This window comes from Stegostoma tigrinum, chromosome 7, assembly GCF_030684315.1.
Source record: "Stegostoma tigrinum isolate sSteTig4 chromosome 7, sSteTig4.hap1, whole genome shotgun sequence".
Classification (NCBI taxonomy): domain Eukaryota; kingdom Metazoa; phylum Chordata; class Chondrichthyes; order Orectolobiformes; family Stegostomatidae; genus Stegostoma; species Stegostoma tigrinum.
The window spans coordinates 48,972,083-48,991,056 of record NC_081360.1 but is presented as its reverse complement, the minus strand read 5'-3'; the positions used below and the strand labels follow the sequence as shown (position 1 = coordinate 48,991,056).

General features: G+C 39.7%; 1 protein-coding gene across 14 annotated transcripts in view; it reads left to right on the top strand.

Annotated features, from left to right (window-relative positions):
* The window catches only part of LOC125453882 (solute carrier family 40 member 1-like), a 131,818-nt gene that overhangs the window by 74,838 nt on the left and 38,006 nt on the right, over positions 1-18,974 (top strand). For 6 of the 14 annotated variants that reach the window (XM_059647237.1, XM_059647235.1, XM_059647229.1 and 3 more), the window contains 3 exons: positions 13,789-17,462; positions 17,575-17,604; positions 17,930-18,061. The gene's annotated coding sequence lies outside the window, so the exon portion shown is untranslated. Of the gene's footprint in view, positions 1-12,100; positions 12,162-13,788; positions 17,463-17,574; positions 17,605-17,929; positions 18,062-18,974 lie in introns of those variants that run through there. The other 8 variants (XM_059647236.1, XM_059647234.1, XM_059647240.1 and 5 more) reach the window with 8 other exon arrangements.

The window sequence follows — 18,974 nt, the reverse complement described above, 5'->3', positions numbered from 1 at the left end:
TTAAGTTAAATGATGTAACTTTTTATTTAAATGTTTTAAATTTAATTTTTAGACTTTTTTGCTTCCAGGTTACAAACTCCTTTTTGTTTAGTTAACTCGTTCCTCCAGCTTGCGCTCCTGTACTGCACAACTGGGCTGACGTGTTTTCTGTTTTCTGCTTTCTCCCTTCTCCCTCCTCTGCAATCAGGACTGCTCCATTCTCAAGAAACCTTCTTTATTCATCACACCCCTTGGTCCATACTTGTTGGCCCTGCAAAATCTTACACCCACCTAACCCATCCCAGTTCTCCCATGACAAACCACCCTGTTGTTTCAAAGTGTCTCACTTACCCTCTGCCATACTACTACTCCCTATCCTTACTGTTCTTTTGTAGTGACCCACCCTTTACTTAATGTGTTTCCACCTCTAGATGGGTCTTATCTTTTGTTTCCTTTGCTCATGGATGCTACTGATAAAGCTCTAGTCTCCTGCAAACAGCTCCACATGTCCTTTGTTGACTGAACTATGATCTCCTGCTGTTGTCTTCCCTCCTTGTCACTCTTGTATCCTTTCCCCTTTCGATTCTGACTGCCAGCCTTTGGCTGTTACATTTTATATTGGTCATAGTTTCTATTTCTGGCCCGTTACTACTCTTGACATGTTACATTTTGTCAGTTAAAAATACTTCCTGGAGTATTAAAAATTATGTTTACAGAATTTTCTGCCATGAGCTACTTTGATAAAATAAATTAAAACTTGTCCCATTGTCATCTCACTTTGGCTTGTTTCTTTCAATTTTAACCAAAAGGTCAGACACCTTTTGATATTGCTAGCTAAAAGACTTAGCCTTTCCCAAAGGTTTCAGTTCTGTCTTGATACCACTTGATCACCTTGGTCAAAAGGAAAGCTCTATAGAGCAACAATGGATAAAGGAACCTGGGGATAATTTTAATTCGTAATACGTTGCGTTTAGGTTGATGGAAAGTGAAAACTTAACTCACTTGAAACTCAAACCAAAGCTATTTTAAACCTTCTGACTTTTGGTTTTAGGGGAGGTGACCAACCAATCCTCTCAGAAGAAGTGAGTTAATCCATAAACATTATTTGGGGAGGCTGCACCCCTCCCAAAATAAAAGGGACTCTATTATGAACTCATTGTCTAACATCCCTAGCTCTGAGAAATGTGGCAGGTAAAAGGAAACTAGATCTATTATGTAATTGTTCTGACAGCGTTGCTCATGGACCAGAAGGAACATGAATATCTTTTTAGATGAACAAGCTTCCAGTGTTATTTCCTCTACCCATATCTCCCCTGAAGCCATATCTTCCTGTGAGTCCTGTTCCCCCATCACCCATTCCCTTCAACTCTCTCTTTACCCTACATCAGTTAATCTACCCTCACCTCACCTGGTGCAATCACCATTGTTGCCCCGAATAGGCTCTATCCATGCCAAGCCCCACCTCATGCCTTTTAAATCCACCTCGTTCTGCTGCTTGCCTCATCCAACAACCAGCCAGCTGTGAATCAACTGGCTATGGAGCAGAAAATATAGGAAAAAATTAAACCAAGATAATAAAATGTGAGGCTGGATGAACACAGCAGGCCCAGCAGCATCTCAGGAGCACAAAAGCTGACGTTTCGGGCCTAGACCCTTCATCAGAGAGGGGGATGGGGAGAGGGAACTGGAATAAATAGGGAGAGAGGGGGAGGCGGACCGAAGATGGAGAGTAAAGAAGATAGGTGGAGAGAGTATAGGTGGGGAGGTAGGGAGGGGATAGGTCAGTCCAGGGAAGACGGGACAGGTCAAGGAGGTGGGATGAGGTTAGTAGGTAGGAAATGGAGGTGCGGCTTGAGGTGGGAGGAAGGGATGGGTGAGAGGAAGAACAGGTTAGGGAGGCAGAGACAGGTTGGACTGGTTTTGGGATGCAGTGGGTGGAGGGGAAGAGCTGGGCTGGTTGTGTGGTGCAGTGGGGGGAGGGGACGAACTGGGCTGGTTTTGGGATGCGGTGAGGGAAGGGGACATTTTGAAGCTGGTGAAGTCCACATTGATACCATTGGGCTGCAGGATTCCCAAGCGGAATATGAGTTGCTGTTCCTGCAACCTTCGGGTGGCATCATTGTGGCACTGCAGGAGGCCCATGATGGACATGTCATCTAAAGAATGGGAGGGGGAGTGGAAATGGTTTGCGACTGGGAGGTGCACTTGTTTACTGCGAACCGAACAGAGGTCTTCTGCAAAGCGGTCCCCAAGCCTCCGCTTGGTTTCCCCAATGTAGAGGAAGCCACACCGGGTACAGTGGATACAGTATACCACATTGGCAGATGTGCAGGTGCACCTCTGCTTAATATGGAAAGTCATCTTGGTGCCTGGGATAGGGGTGAGGGAGGAGGTGTGGGGGCAAGTGTAGCATTTCCTGCGGTTGCAGGGGAAGGAGCCGGGTGTGGTGGGGTTGGAGGGCAGTGTGGAGCGAACAAGGGAGTCACAGAGAGAGGGGTCTCTCTGGAAAGCAGACAAGGGTGGGGATGGAAAAATGTCTTGGGTGGTGGGGTCGGATTGTAGATGGCGGAAGTGTCGGAGGATGATGCGTTGTATCCGGAGGTTGGTGGGGTGGTGTGTGAGAACGAGGGGGATCCTCTTCGGGCGGTTATGGCGGGGGCGGTTTGCCGGGTGTGGTGGGGTTGGAGGGCAGTGTGGAGCGAACAAGGGAGTCACGGAGAGAGTAGTTTAAACCATCCTTGTTACAACTGCCATGTGATTGTGAAAAAGATCTTTAGTTATTCACCAGATGTGAGCACACTGTCAGTATCAACAGTTGTGCCCGTCCCTATTTACCTTTGAGCAGGTGGTAGTGAACTGCTTTTCTGAACAACTATTAGTAAGAGTTCTGGATCTGTTAAGTTTCTAGTGAATGGTAAACTGTTGGATATTTAGGCTGGAGAATTCAGTGATGGTACTGTAATGCCAGTGAATGTCAAGTGGAGGCTGTTAGACTTTTTCTTGTTGAGGATGGTCATTTGCTATAACTTGAGCGATTTGTATGTTAGCTGATTATTAGCCTAATCCTGGCTGTTGAACAGGTTTTTGTTGCATGTTAGCATGTACACGTTCATCATCTAACAAATTGTGGAAGTATTTGAATACTACAATCATCAGTGAACATACTTATTTTTGACACAATCGAAGTTGGACAGACTTTTGATTCATATGGATGTTGAGGGTAATGGGGAGAAAATGGGACAGTGGAGTTAAAATCACAGTTATATCAGACATATTCTTAATGAATGAGAAATAATGGGAACTGCAGATGCTGGAGAATCCGAGATAATGAAGTCTAGAGCTGGATGAACACAGCAGGCCAAGCAGCATCTTTGGATCACAAAAGCTGATGTTTCGAGCCTAGACCCTTCATCAGAAAAGGGAAGAAAAGGACCCTTTTTTGATGAAGGGTCTAGGCCTGAAATGTTAGCTTTTGTGTTGCTATGATGCTGCTTGGCCTGCTGTGTTCATCCAGCTCTACACTTTGTTATATTCTGAGTGAATGATTGAATGACCTCAAGGGGATGAAATGTCTGCTGTTGCTGTAATTTCTTGTGATCGTATGGCGGGAGAGTCAATGATTAAGTTGCTGGTAGTGGTTGATCTTGGACACTACCCTGAAGATCTCCAGTTTTGGAGAGAGATGATTGTGCTCCAGCAATGGCAACCGTCTTCTTTTGTACTAGGTATGACTAATCAGCAGAGAACTCATGTTCCCTAACTCTCCTAAATCACACTGGCTTCAGTTTTACTGGAAGATGTAAAGTTTGCTGAGTTGGAAGTTCAGTGAAGGCAGGGTTGGAGGCATGAGGATTTTCTTTTCCCCTTTCTATTCCTTTTTTCAACTTCCAACATTTGATTTCCAATCTTCTGAAGCAGAAGGAGCTGTTAAATCAATAGCTGGCAATATTAGAAACTCTCTGTTTTATCAGCATTGTAAGGTTTGCTGGCAGTGCTGAAACTCTTTGGAAGTATTGGCTGTACTTTGTTTTCGATATTATTGTAACTTGTGTGTTCAGAGGTGTCTTGACGCACTCTGGAACAGGTGGAACTTGAACCTAGGCTGCCTCGCTCAGAAGTAAGGACACTACAGCTGCACCACAACAGCCCCAAAAGTAAACTAATATGTATTACAAATGACAGGGCAGGTGACGTGATGCCATTGCAGAATGTGAGAGCTTCTGGATGTCAGTGAGATCCAAAACGAACACACATCAGTCTGGGAACTTTGGCTCTGAATTTTTAAACTGGAGGCCAAACTACACACACTGCAGCACATCAGGGTTCGAAATACTGAATTGCCTATTTTTTCTCCTAATTCATTTGTATATACTAACAGCAGACCCATTGAGGACTGCAGTGGTTCAAGAAGGCAGCACACCGCCACTAACTCAAGGGCAATTAGAGATGGACAATAAATGCTGGTCTAGCTATAAACACCCAAATCGCATGACGAATAAAGCAAAAGATGCATTTGCTTGGGCTTTCACTGGCTGTTCAGTCAGCAGGAGACCCCCATTGTCTATGTTATATACTGCAACATGGCTGTCTTTTATGCCACACCTCAAAAACATTACAGTGTTAAAGTGATAACAAAACTCATGACTTATACCCATTTCCTTTCCAAGAACTGTAAAATAATTTTGAAAACTATCATAGGAGTTTTGTGTCAGAGCAAACTCTGGAAAAACTGCAAATAGGCCTTTTAATATGTACTCGTTTACCAAAGTATGTAATTTGTATTGATTGCAATCTTTTTAAGAAGTTCAGGATATTCAGAGCAACAGAAACCCTGTAGAAATGGCATAAATGGTTAACAATAAAATTTCTCCAAAGTTTCCACTGAAATTAAAACATGAGATCAGAAGAACCCTCATGGAAATTCTATCCTCCTACCCCCTGTCGGTACAGCTTTGTGCTTTGAATATCCTGAACTTCTTAAAAAGATTGCAATCAATACAAATTATATACTTTGGTAAAAGAGTACATATTAAAAGGCCTATTTGCAGTTTTTCCAGAGACAATTAGGAATTATGCCATTTGTTGAGGTTTCTTTTCATAGAAACTAGGAGTAGGAGTTGGCTATTCAGCGTTTTGAGCCTGCTCTGCCATTCATTATCATCATGACTGTTTCCATTGCTCGACATCATATCCTTGCTTTCTATCCATACCATCGATGCCTCTAATATCTGAAAAAAAACGTATTTTGTGATCAACTGTATCATTCAAATGTTTACAGGGTTTATATGCCCATTTGAATTGACCGCAATACATGCAATTATTGAAAGTTTGATGACCACCCAGATGATGGTAAACCAGATGAAGGGCATGACAAAAATGCTAAAATCATTTAGTGGAATTTTAGTAAGTTTGGTTTCCTAGCATCTAGTGTCTAGTAGATAAATGATCAAACTTCAGACTGTGAAGTTGCTTCTATTTCCTGCTGAAAACTTTATTCACCGTTAAAGATTGAACTTCATGTTGGTGTACAAGAATATAATTAGTTACTTATTAGTTGTGAGAAAGTCAAGGTGCAATACTTGAAAATGTAATGCACTAAAAGCAGTGATGGAGAATCAGTCCACTGAAATGCTGTGGAATAGCGTTAATAAATGACAAATATTAAGCAACTCAAATTGAGTATTACCTCAAACTGCACCTGAACGGTGTGTTTTAGGACCTTGAACAAGGGTGAGGTGACTCAGCAAGTGTGACTTTGTCCAAAAAGAGGAACAGGACAAGACCTATCGTGTTGGGAAGGGAAAGAACAAGGGAGAGGGTGTTCATGTTCTGAAATTGTTAAAGTCAGTTTTGAGTGCTGAGGCTGTTAAGGTGCCAAGGTGGAAAAGCTTGTCTTGAGCCTCACTGGAGAACTGTATTAGGACTGAGACAGAAATCTGCTTATATTTAGACTGTGGGAGGAAACTGAAGTACCCTGTGGAAACCCATTTAGACATGGGGAGTATATGTAAATTCCACACAGACACTGCGAGTAAGGCTGAAATTGAACTTGGATCCCTGGTGCTATGAGGTAGTAGTGCGAAACATTGAGCCACCGTGCCATTCCATTATCTGCCCATAATCACATTGCTGTTTGTGGAAGCTTGTGTGTAAACTGACAACTGTGTTTCATACATTACAGTATTGACTAACCTTCAAAAGTATTTTGTTGACTGTAAAGTGTTTTGGAATGCCCTGTGTGTGTGAAAAGAACTAGATAACTGCAAATCATTTCTTTTTATACCTGTCAACATGAGCCTATAAAAGCGTGATAGGTCCCTCTTGTCAGTGTAAAGGACATCATTGAGAAAAAGCAGGAAATTTTGAGAGGAAAAGACGAGTAGCAACAAGTCATAATCCAAGTGGAAAGCAATGGCATGGGAAGGAAAAGGATTCTGATGCTATGGTCAGAATTTCATGAGCTTAGGAGAAAGTTATAAAATAGGATCTCAAAAGTAGCAATCTTTGGATTACTTGCTGTGTCAAACAGGAGAGACTGTAAAGGTTCAGTAGTATAAAAACAGGTCAACCAGTGACTGGAAACACTCATTATTTTGGAGTTCTTCCAATTCGTGAAGCATTGGTACAAGTTTTGGGTAAGCAAAATCAGTTCAAGATGAACAGTTTATGCCTTGAAAGAATTAAAATAATAGTTCTTGCTCATGGTTAACATGCTCTGAAGAGGTTTCAGACTAATTTAGTTGAAAGACAGGCACAGAATTGAACATTTTAAGAAGAAAAGTAAGAGTCACAAATGACTGGGAGACACGAATAACGTTAGAATAAAGAATAGTTCAGAAATAGATGGGATCAAATGAGGTCAAGGCAAGGTGGACTATGATGAATGCATACACATAAATGTATGGACTATGATGATAAGAATTTGTCGGCCACAGATTACCAGGGACGATAATACAGTGGCACAGCAGATGTGCCTCAAAGAAAGGGAGAATTTGGGATCTTACAAGTTCCTGGCCACGTGTCGTCAGGAAAACAGGGCAAGAAATAAGAAAGAAAAAACTCAATCAAGGAACAATACTGGATCTGGTTCTGAAGAACAAAGTTGAACGTGTTTCGGGGAGAAACCTTTAGGGAATAATGATCATACTTTCACAAGTTTTAGAATTGTGCAAAAGGATAAAGACCAATACAGTGTAATGAAATACTTAACTTGAGGAGTGCTCAATTCAGATGTGATCTGGTTCAGGTAAATTGGAATCAAATATTGGTAGATAAGACATAACTGAACAATAGTGGCCTTTAAATAGAGAAGGTTTGGGTACAGAGTAGACATTGTGTAAATGAGATGGGAAGTAAATTCAAAGCTAGACCTTGTAAGACCAACGAGATATTAATGTAGACCGATAAAGGCAGATCATGGCACATGTAAAATTGCTAAATACAACAAATACAAAAATGTTCTCAGAAAAAAAAGGAATGAGTGGTAAGGAGAAATTGTAAGACGGTATTAGAGGTTATATAGAAGGGAAACCAATATGCTTTATAAATGTATATGTAGTAAAAGGGAGCAGGGTCACTTCAGGATCAAAAAGGATTCTTTTGATTGGCCACGGCTAGGAGTGTGACTAAGTAAAGGATGCTGCCTACACAACAATTAAGGAGGACATGACAGAGATATTGGATAGGATGAACAAAAAAAACATTGGTTGGCCAGAGTCAAGAAGGCACCTGTCAGATTGGTAGGTGTTCCACTTATGGAAGTAAGGTGGAAATTACGGAGGCTCTGACAACAATCTTCCAATTGATTGTGTCAGAGGGCAGAAGGATTATAAATTATATACTCTTCAAAAATGGGAGGGACAATAACCTGGAAGATAAAAATTAGCCTAACTTTTGATATATTTTTAATCAACGTGTGTGGACATGTTAAGACGTGCCTCCAGAGCAAGTGGGTCTTAAATCTATCTACTGGTTTAGAGTTAGGGCTACTGCCACTGCACCACAAGGCCCTGTGTCAGTTTTAAACAACTGACATGATATGACCCTTCGAGGGCAGGTGGGACTGGAACCTGGACCTTTTGGCTCAGAAATACAGGCACTAATGTGATGCCACAGAACTTCCCTTCAACCTAACATTTATAGCCTGGAGCCTATTAGATGCAATATTCAGGGAAAAGGCTTATTGGCACTAAGAAAAATATGGCCTAATTCTTGAAAGTCAGCATATATTTCTTGAAGGCCAATTGACTAACTTGATAGAGTTCTTTTAATGAAGATTATTGAATGTTAAATAGGGTAGTGTGGTTGATGTAATACAGATGGACGTTGCAAAGGCAGGTGGCAAAGTGCTCTACTTTAGACCAGTAAGAAAAAATAAATTCATCCAATTAAAGAGACTGTGGCAGCATGACTGAGAGACAGGTTGTGGTGAATGATTGTTTATCAGACAGGCTGGAAGTATGTATTGGTATTTCTACATTGCTGACAATTCACTATTGGGTCCACAGTTCATAGTAAATAGTGCATATTTCAAAGTTTACAGATGATAAAAAAATTCCATGTTTAGTAAGCAGTGAAGAAGATAATAACAGACTTAAGGAGGGCATAAACTAGAGAATGGTTAAAAACCTAGCAGATGAAATTTAACACATCAAACAGTGAAGTAATTCATTTTGGTAGGAAGAATGAGGAGAGACAATATAAACCAATGGTACAATTTTGATAGTGTAAAAACAGAAAGACCTAGTTGTATGTATACACAAATCATTGAACATAGTGGGACATGTTGATAAGGATTTTAAAAATCCATATGGGAGTCGTGACTTTCTTAATAGTGGCATAGAGTACATAAGCCAAAGAAATTGTAGTAAATTTTCACAAAACAATTGGTAGATCTCTCCTGCAGTATTGAGTTCAGTCTGGGCAACATACCTTAGGAAGGATGTCAGGACCCTGTGCTCCTGAGATGCTGCTTGGCCTGCTGTGTTCATCCAGCCTCACATTTTATTATCTTGGAATCTCCAGCATCTGCAGTTCCCATTATCTCTTAAGAATAGATTTGATGGAGATGTTCAAAATTATGAACCGTTTTGATAGTTCCTCCCTATTTGTTCTATTTTTGGCCCTGGGTAGTTTGGGAACCAGGGGACATCAATTTATGGTGTTAGAGAAAAGAACTAGAGGCAACATGAAGGAATTTGTTTCACACAATCCCTTGTTGTGATCTCAAATGTATTTCGTAAAATGCGCAATGGAAGCAAGTTCAAACTTTTGAAATGGTGTTGGATAAATACTTAAAGGTAATAAAAATAACAGATCTATGGGGAAACATCAGTGGATTGGAAATAATTGGATTGATTTTCCAAAGGCATGATAGAGAACCATTCAATGATTTCCTTTTTTTAGTGATAAAACCACACCACAAGAATGTCGAGGTCGGAGAATCAAGGGATGATCTGGAATATGGTTTTATAATATCAGAGTATTGGTCAACAGAAGTTTATTCATTGTTGTCTTGGTTTCAGAGAAGATCTTTGAATTAAGTAGACTTCAATTTTAAAAGCAAAGCATATTAAAAATAAAATAAATTCTTCATCAGAGAAAGTAAATTGCTGTCAGTAGTCTGCCCTTAATAGTGACATATCTTTTTGTTCTTGCCACTGGGAATACAGTTCACTTTGCAGTCATTACTAATGAGATGCTCCTGCACACTCAACCATCGCATACAGGCTTTTGTAATTTTGTGAATGATCAAAAGTCCTCATATTTGCATTATTCACATTTGTGTTTAAGTGACTTGCAGAAAAATCTGGAATGTGTCTTAGCCTGGGCTACTGGAGATCTTGAAAAAGCACATTTTCTGGAACAAGCACAAAGAGCACTTCAAAAATGCTTGTGTTTGTAAAATATCCAAACAGTCGTCAATTATAGTTAATCATCCTACTTTCTGCAAACGCTAAAGGCTCTATCAATCTGTTAAGAAAATCATTGACTTAGTTATGTTGTTTTAGGTTGAATGTGCAATACTTTATATCATAGAATCCCTATAGTGTGGAAGTGGGGCATTTGACCTGTTGAGTCCACACTGACCCCAAAGGGTATCCCACACTCCTAGTAATCCTGCCTTTCCCATAGCTGAACCTCTTAGTCTGCGTATCTTTGCGTGCTATGGGCAATTAACACAGCCAGTCTACTTAAACTGCTCATCTTTGGACTGTGGGAGGAAACTAGAGTGCCTGGAGAAAACCCACGCTGACGCAGCAAGAATGTGCAAACTCCACACAGACAATTGCCAAAGGCTGGAATTGAGCCCAGATCCCTGGCACTGTGAGGCAGCAGTGCTAACCACTGAGCCACCATGTCACCCCATCATCACTACTAAATCCATGCAATTGGACTGCAATAATACACATACAAACTGTTACTTAACATTCTGAAGTCAATTTTAAGTAAAATGTGACAATAACATACAAGTGCCTGCCTCTTCCAAATTCTATGTTTGACCTTGTTAAAAATGCTTTATGTGGACACCTGGGTGCTTGTTGTACTTGGTTGCAATGGATGTGTATTTGGAAAGACCTAAGGCTATTATTTCATGACCCTGAGTTTGCAGTTTGTTGACCTTGGAGTAAGCCTCACTGACTTTTTACTGTGAGAATTCCATAATTTTTCTAGTAAGAATTTCAGCTTTGTCAGCTTGTGGTCATATTGCAATTAATTACAGTTTTTTTTACAGGGAATTTACCAGCATGTCACAGGGGTGATGACACTTGGCTGTCTAGTCAGGCAATCACAAAGGAATGTTCACAAGCAAACATGATGTGGGGGCGTTGATGTTGGACTAGGATGGACATGGTCAAAAATCCCACAACACCAGGTTGTCGTCCAACAGGCTTATTTTAAAACACAAGCTTTTAGAGTCTCGCTCCTTTTTCAGGTGTTAGTGAGAGAGTTGACATCAGATATAGAATTTACAAGCAAAAAATCGAAGGGTCATAGAACTGATACAAATGTATTGAACAAACCTAAGATGGCTGTTGCACCTTTAATCAGTTAGAAAGGAGATGAAGGTTTCAACTGATTAATGAGCAAATCCCAAAATTTCTTTCAGGTCACTGCCTCGAGATAACTAAGGATTTTATCACTAAACCAGAGGTGACTTCTAAAATGCATTGTTTGACCTGACATGTCACCTATTAAAACCCTTAGTTATCTCGGGGCAGTGACTTGAAAGAAATACTGGGACTTGCATAAATAATCTGTCGAAACCTTCATCTCCTTTCTAACTGATCAAAGATGTAACAGCCATCTTAGATTTGTCAAAACATTTGAATCAGTTTGCTGACCCTTTGATCTTATAAATTCTGTGTCCTGTGTCACCACAGGCAAACAAACATGAAACAAGCTACAGTAAAATAATACTACTCTTAAAATAGTTTGCATGGAACAAATGAAAGATCAAGGTGAGGGCGAAAGCCAACATGTTGTGAAAATGTTTTTTAAAAAATTTACTAAAATGTATTTGATTAAAAACACAGATTACTCAATAGCCTTGCACAATTATAAAATTATTTTTTCAAGGACAGTTTATCATTAATCACATCACTTTACAAATCCAGTTGCGTTTGAGATGCAAATTTTTAAGGTGTTTCCAATGGCAACATGAGTGCTGGGAAGTTGAAATTCTCGCTGATTTAATGATTTACAACTCTGGGTCGGGGTGCAATCTAGAGCACAGTTGATAACAGAGCCTTAACCGATAGATTGTAATTTCTGTGCTTGTCTGCCATCTCGAACTTCTGCTTTATTTCAGAGGGGTAAAGATGGCAAACATTGACAGTTTGTAATTAACTTCCCCTGCAAAATCTGCACACTGTTGTAGATATTTAAGAAGGTGAATATTTCCAGGATCATTAATTAAATCTCAAATCTCTTGGTGTCATGTGTTTAGTTAGTCTACCCGAGAAGGCAGAGTGCCAACTGTCAAAAGACTGTTTCCTCTGAGATTTCATGGTCTACCCTGTTTCAGTAATGAGTAAACGCTATTTATCCTATGGGTAATAAAGCCTAGAGTGTTATAAATTAAGGCTGAAAAGCTAATGTTCTTTATCCAGTATTTGCATGGAACCACATGCAGTGCCTTGAACATATGGGTACAGTATAATACCATGTTATTGTCACAGGTTGGTTGTGTTACTTCTGGCAATAATCTGCCCTTAACAGTGGTGATTTTCTTGTTGTCATAGTTTACTGTGCAGTCATTCCCAGTGAGCTTCTCCTGTAAATTCAACAATCATATACAGGCTTCTGTACTTTTGAGATTGAGCAAGCATCCTGATATGTACATAGTCAATCCAAATGGTTAAATAACTTGCAGGTGTTGGAGATCATGCAAAGGTAGATTTGCTGTACCAAATGTAAACAGCATTTCAAAAAACATGCTGTTTGCAGAATAACCCAACATTTGTCCAGTGTCTCTGTGCTTAACCTTTGCATATTAATTTTTTTTGTTATATCTACTGGAACCACAGTACACATGCTGCACATTCTGTGTTACAGCTGATGGATAATTGAACAATCTGTCATAAAAGGTTGCATTAATGGTGCTGAATCAAGTGAAAATTACTCCTTAATAACCAGGTTCGATGAATGACTTGTGTTTACCAATTCAGCTGAAGAATACAAATTAGAATGTTAATGGAAGGAACAATATATCGAAAAATAACATTATTGATGAGGTTTATCATATTATTGTTGACAGCTAGTTTCCCTTCATGGATCAGCAGGAGTTCGCTTGGTTCAACAGTTGTCAAAGTATAACTCTTGAAGTCACTGTCTTAACAATCCAAGATATTTGGAACGATATATGGAAAACTATATCTAACTTGAAGAAAAGTATACAAGTAGACAATGAGGTTAACTCCTGTTTCTTGCACTGCCACATTATGATATGTGTGTCAATTACTTGACATGGCAGTATTGGATTTCAATGCTAATTGTCTAACATTGGTGGAAACACCTACGCAAAGAACTTGCAGCAATTAGCTATATTAGTCAACATAGCTTCACATGAAAGTATTGTTAAGTTGAATTTACCCAGTAACTTCCTACATGTGGAATATATTAACATTTTTCTTAGCTGTTACAAAGAAAATAGTATGTTTATGAACAGTCCATTCTTCCTGTACATAGTTAGAACTGAGTACATATGGTGTTTACTCCTTCTCCATCTTCAACCTGCATGACATTGTGTCTCATTCTTCTAGATCCGCAGTTATAAATGTGTTCCATAACTTACATTTTCTCTGCTAAATTATATTTCAAATAAGTAGTGCTATCCTTTACACAGACTACCCTTTAAAAGACACTACTGTCTTGGGATTGTCAATAACTAACTCCTTATCTTCAGTAAGCAGGCCAATATGGGCACCAAAGCCTGGGAAGTGATATAAACCACATGGAAGTTTGCAAAAATAGTAATACTCCTACTATATAACATGAAAGATCACATAAAGTTATTGTGGCAATTATTTTCATTTCCATTCCTTGCAGAGCAAATATTTTTACGTACAGAAAATATTTCTCACAATCTGGGTATTCCTGATAAGGCTGGTAATTATTGCCCATTCCTAGAAGGAAGTGTTGGGCTTTTACAACACTTAGCAGTTTTGTTGTAATTTCTACTGAAATTAGTTATTCTGTTTTCTGATTTTTTAAAACTGAATTCATTTTCTCAAATTGTGATTGTATGTCTTGAAATGGTAATATGTATAAATTGCCAGATACTCATGGTGTATTTTATTTTTCCAGAAAGATCACCAACTTAGTGGAATGATCCAATACTCGGAAATGTCACTTCACATCGCTTGAAGATGGTGCCAGCTAGGACAGCATTACTGAATCTAATAATTTAACAGTGAGTTACTGAGCATGGATAATATGAGATCTACTGCTTGAAGGCAGGCTGGTACAGTATGTTGTGGGCTTTGTACAGTTGCTGATTCTTATTGCATGTATCCACAGATGAAACGAAGAGGTTTTTATTTGTTAAGTGTTGAGTAATCCAATGCCTATTTACATAAGATGAATCAAGCTGCTTGGGTTATATATGCCCATTACCAGTTGTCAGTATCGTATAGCAAAGCTGCCAGTTTTACAGATGCTAAGAGGCACAGATCATTAATGACATCAGTAAAGAAAGCTCAGATGACCACCTGCGTCTTGAATAGCTGACATTGATATGAGGTACTAAGTCCCAGATGCCATACTGGCTAAATGGTTAGCACTGCTGCCTCACCGCTCCAGGCGCCCAGGTTTCATTTCACCCTCAGGCGATTGTTTGCATAGAGTTTGCACGTTCTCCCCGTGTCTTCATGGGTTTCCTCAGGGTGCTGCAGTTTCCTCTGACAGTGGAAAGATGTGCTGATTACGTGGATTTCCCATGCTAAGTTATCCTATAGTGTCCAGGGATGTGCAGGCTAGGTGGGTTAGCCATGGGAAATGCAGGAATACAGGGATTGGGTGGGATGCTGTTCGGAGGGTCGGTGCGGACTTGATGGGCTGAAAGTCCTGTTTCCACGATATCCACTTTCTTAAAAAAAATTGAATTTGTAAATACACTAGGGATGGCCATCAAAGAGGAATTCAGCATTCCATTTGTACCATCCAGAAATTACATTGCAAAGCTGCTTTGGGCTGCAATGTCCTACTTCAGCAAATAAAAGCCTAGAATTGTGTACAATGCAGTACACATCATCTGCATATTTCTTTGTGTCAGAAATAGGCTGCTCACCATATTAGAGTGGGCTGCACACTGAGTTTAGGATATACAACTGAATTATTTAAAACATACTTCTGAAATCCTAGGATTGTTGTAGAATGCCCTTCTGAAATTGGACCACGCCAGTAGCTGATTCATAGAACATAGAACATTACAGCACAGCACAGGCCCTTCGACCCTCGATGTTGTGCCGGCCTGTCATACTGATCTGAAGCCCATCTAACCTACACTATTCCATGTACGTCCATATGCCTATCCAATGAAGACCTAAATGTACCTAAAGTTGGTGAATCTACTATCGTTGCAGGCAAAGCGTTCCATTCCCTTACTACTCTGAGTAAAGAAACTACCTCTGACATCTGTCCTATATCTTTCACACCTCAATTTAAAGCTATGCCCCCCATGCTCGCCGTCAGCATCCTAGGAAAAAGGGTCTCCCTATCCAGCCTGTCTAACCCTCTGATTATTTTAATTGTTTCAATTAAATCACCTCTCAACCTTCTTCTTTCTAATGAAAACAGCCTCAAGTCCCTCAGCCTTTCCTCGTAAGACCTTCCCTCCATACCAGGCAACATCCTAGTAAATCTCCTCTGCACCCTTTCCAAAGCTTCCACATCCTTCTTATAATGTGGTGACCAGAACTGCACGCAATACTCCAAGTGCGGCCGCACCAGAGTTTTGTACAGCTTCACCATAACCTCTTGGTTCCGGAACTCGATCCCTCTATTAATAAAAACGAAAACACTGTATGCCTTCTTAACAGCCCTGTCAACCTGGGTGGCAACTTTCAAGGATCTGTGTACATGGACACCGATTCAACATATGATAAAATCACTCAGCAACTAGTGGCATTGATACCTACCAACAATGCTACCTTGGGATAGATCGCATTGGGCCCTGGGAACTTATCTCCCTTAATATTTTTTCAAGACACCCAACAGCATCACCCCCTTAATATCTACATAACCTAGATTATCAACGTACCCCTCCGTAACCTTACCATCATCCTTCACAAAATGTGTTATAAAAATCATAATTATTGATACAATTTTCTAACAAAGCTCTCTAAATTGAATAATATTATGTACCGTTACAGACTTTGGTGTGAAATTAATCTTGGACAGCTCTTGGACAACAATTGTTGTTTGAGAAATTTTGATTAAAATGTCTGCCTTTAATTCCTACAGAAAATATACCAATCCTTTCTTTTAGTAATGTATATGGTAGTATGATCATGAACTAAAATGTATCGTTATAGTTAAAAGGTTGGTCACAATACATCTAAAATTTATCATCTAATGCCATAATTTTGTTTCAGTTATGTAACTGTAGCTGATTTCGTAAATTAAAAGGCAATGGAGATCTCCATTGGTTGAATCAAACCTAGTACAAAGAAAGATGGTTGTAGCTGCTGAAGGTCAAACAATTTGACAAACCAAATGCAGTGAGTTCCTTAGGACGGTATCCTAATTTCAGCTACAGTTAACTGCCTCGTCAATTACTCTCCTTCCATCATGAGGTTGGAAGTGAGGATGCTTGCATGGCTGTCATTTCTATCCATGACTCCTCAAACGCAGAAGCAGTCCATGTTAATTTGCAGCAAGACATGGGCAAAAAAATTTCTTCACACAAAAGTGCCAGGCATTGACCATCATCAGTAATTGACAGTCTATCCATCTCCCGTTGATTACAGTTACCATTATCACCATTGAAGCGCCTACTACCAACATTCTGGGTGTCACCATGACTAGAAACCGAATTGGTCCAGCCATCTAAGTGCAGTGGGTTCAAGAGCAGGAGTCCAGAGGCCACAAATTCTGAAGCAGGTAGCTCACCACCTCCTCAAAGCTCACCATCATCTACAAGGAGCCAGTTAGGACTGTGATGGAATATCCTCCATGTATACAGATGGGTGCACCTTCACTAACACTGAGGAAACTTGACATTATCTAAGATACAGCTAAGCATCCCAGCCATCTCCTTAAACATTAATTCCCCCAATCATGGCATAAAATTGCTGCACTGAGTACCATCTGAACATGTTTGTGTAGCTCATCAAGGCACTTTTTAGTGACAGCAACTCCCAAACCTGTGACCTTTACTTGAAAGGAAAGAGCAGTAGACATATGAGAGGTTGTGGTTGGTGGCAGCGGGGGTATGGGTAATAAAGAGTTCATCTGCACGTTACTTTGCAAGTCACACTTCTGACTTGGACATATATTGTTGCTTAGGCTGTAATGGTTCAGGTAGCTCACCACCTGTTTCTCAAGGTCAGTTAGGAATGTGTATCAAAACCTGGCCTCACGTGTTCTGTGACTGGAGGAAGAATCTCTTAGTCTGCAGTTCAAGAAAAGATATTAATTGTCTGAAAGCTGACTTAGTTGTGTTAGCTATTTATTAGATAAACTCACTTGACCATTCTAGAAGTCCAAGTACTTTATACTTAAATAAAAAATGTGAATGGAGTGTAATTTTAGTATTTAATATTATAAAATTTGTTTGTGTAGAATTCTGTTGCCTCAAAGTTGACTATGCTATTTTCATAGGACTTTTCCCAGTATATGTGAGAACCACTTTTTGAGCTTGATTTTCTGGTATGAGCTACTCAATGAATCCCATCAGTTAGAGCAGTATCAGTGAGACCTCCAGTGGAATTTTTTGGATGCTAATCTATTTGAGAAGGAAATCCCTGCATCAGTTCATTGTGAGTTTACTCATTTAGTAAGAATTTATTTTTTAGCTACTGCAGTAGATTGTATTGCATTTTATTGTGTGTGTTCTCAATTATGTAATTACCAACATGTTATACTTTTCAGTTTTACAGCAAAATTGTCAAAATTTGAGAGGTAAATAAACATTATCTTGTTTCTTGTTCTGTGGTGCTCTAATATTATAGTAAACCATTGCAGTAATGAGTTGCTTCCTAGAATATATTGCATCAAGGAGGCTAAATTATATATTCTTGGGTAACAAATTCAGTGCTACAAGATTAATTTTTCCATAGGTGGTGTAGCAGCACATGATTCAAATTATTTTGCTTGAACAATTGAAATGTAATAAGTTTGATATGGCAAATTTCTTTTTCATGTTTCGGATTATTTTTGCCTATTTACATGTCATTTTAAATTAGAGTTCTTGCTAATCTCATTAAAAATCAAATTTTTTTTTCAGTTATCTTCAATAAGGTCAGCATAGTACATACAAGCCATTTTAAGACGTTTTCCGTATCAATTGATCAGATAGAAGGAGGATTTGTCTCAGATCTAGCTTGGTGAAACACACGTCTCCATATTCTTGTGTATGGTGAGTGACAATGTTTCTCCCGTTTAGACTTTATGATGGCAAATGAAGCTTTCAGTGCTGAAGTTGATCTTTCTATTCTTCTCGAAAAATTGCATCTGAGGTCGCACAAGCAAAAGTCACCTAAAATAAATAGCAACATCTTGAAACACGTTCATAATTCAGAGGATGAGGTGCTGGATGCTTAATATGCATAAATGTGGATAAATCCCTGGGACCTAATCAAGTGTACCCTGGAACCCTGTGGGAGGTTAGGGAAATGATTGCCAGGCTACTTGCTGAGGTATTTGTATCGTCGATAGCCACAAGTGAGATGCCAGATGACTGGAGGTTGGCTAACCTGGTGCTACGATTTAAGAAAGGTGGGAAAGAAAAGCCAGGGAACTATAGACCGGTGAGCCTGACATTAGTGGTGGGCATGTTGTTGGAGGGACTCCTGAGGGACAGAAATTTCATGTATTTGGAAAGGCAGGGACTAATTAGGGATAGTCAACATGGCTTTGTGCATGGGAAATCATATCTCAGCAATTTGATTGACTGTTTTGAAGAGGTAACAAAGAGGATTGATGAGGGCAGAGTGGTGGACGTGATCTATATGGACTTTAGTAATATAGGGAGATCTAGACGTTTGGATACAGAACTGGCTTGAAGGGTGGAGGATTGCTCTTCAGACTGGAGGCCTGTCACCAACGGTATACCACAGGCATTGGTGCTGGGTCCACTGGTTTTTGTCATTTATATAAATGATTTGCATGTGAACATTGGAGGTATGGTTAGTAAGTTTGCAGATGACACCAAATTGGAGGTGTAGTGGACAGCGAAAAAGGTTACCTCAGAGTACAACAGGATCTTGATCAGATGGGCCACTGGGCTGAGGAGTGGCAGGTGGAGTTGAATTTAGATAAACATGGGGTGC